Here is a 1,006-nt window from a genome sequence, read left to right as displayed (position 1 = left end):
AGTCCCAAGCATGTGAAGCAGGTCCATGGTGGAAAGTCCCAGATTGGTGATGTATATCGAAACTGCAAGTCCATAGTCCAACAAAACTGCAAGTCCATAGTCCATGAGCAACTAGTCCCTTAGTCCATAAGCTTTTTGTATCAGCAAGCTGGGGTCTTGACTCTTTGTACTTGCATTGTCTGGGAGCAGTTTAAAGCAGAAGCACTGTCCCACAGGTCCCCACCAAACTGCTCCAAGGCCGCTCACCCCAGGCCTGTATCTACCTGGAGACCCAAGCTTGCCAACCTAAAGCCTCAGTGTCCCTGGCTGATCCCAGCCAGCTCCCAACACCGGCCTGCCCCAAATTTTACCTCTGATTGCCCTTTACAAATTTTTTTTTATTTAAAAGAGGGTAGGTTTGGCACTTTTATACTGATGTCACTACTGTTAGTATTTCTTGGGATCTCAGGAAGATTCATATTCTTTACAGCTGATACAGCATGGGCTGGAGCATCCACTAACCCAGCCTCAGATTTCTCCAGTTTATTTTGTGCATCAAGTGGTGTAACAATCTTATTCATGTTGGTCTCCTATACCATTCCACCCATCACCGTTTCTGCAAGAATGTTGTGAACTTTGTTTACATGGAAAACTATATCCAGTTCACAGACATTTTCAAAACTCTTGTCTAATTTCCACAAATACTTGAATTAGATTGAAAATGCCAAGTTCACTTTCTGAAGGATCCACAAAAAAGACAAAATATAAGGTTGCGAAATATCTGTAAATCAGTTTGTTGTCATATCCTCCAATTCATAATCCTCCTTCTGGGAAACTACATTTTCATCTCTCTTAGATACCAAATGGACTGTCTTCCTGATGACTTGCTGTTGTGTATCTTCACTGTAAGGCTGGTAGAACTAGGACAGCCCCAGCTTGGCTGGTTGTTGATGGCGGGATTATTGTTGATGAGGATCGCCTTGATCCAGGCTGAGCAAGCGGGAAGGACTGGGAGCGGTGGGGGGTG

General features: G+C 44.2%; 1 pseudogene; it reads right to left on the bottom strand.

Annotated features, from left to right (window-relative positions):
- Positions 1-377: 377 nt before the first annotated feature.
- Positions 378-1,006, bottom strand: part of LOC109387989 (AP-3 complex subunit sigma-1 pseudogene) — a 1,082-nt pseudogene continuing 453 nt past the window's right edge.

Source organism: Hipposideros armiger, unplaced genomic scaffold (assembly GCF_001890085.2).
Source record: "Hipposideros armiger isolate ML-2016 unplaced genomic scaffold, ASM189008v1 scaffold_177, whole genome shotgun sequence".
Classification (NCBI taxonomy): Eukaryota; Metazoa; Chordata; class Mammalia; order Chiroptera; family Hipposideridae; genus Hipposideros; species Hipposideros armiger.
The sequence above is the reverse complement of the archived record's forward strand: the minus strand, read 5'-3'. Positions and strand labels throughout refer to the sequence as shown.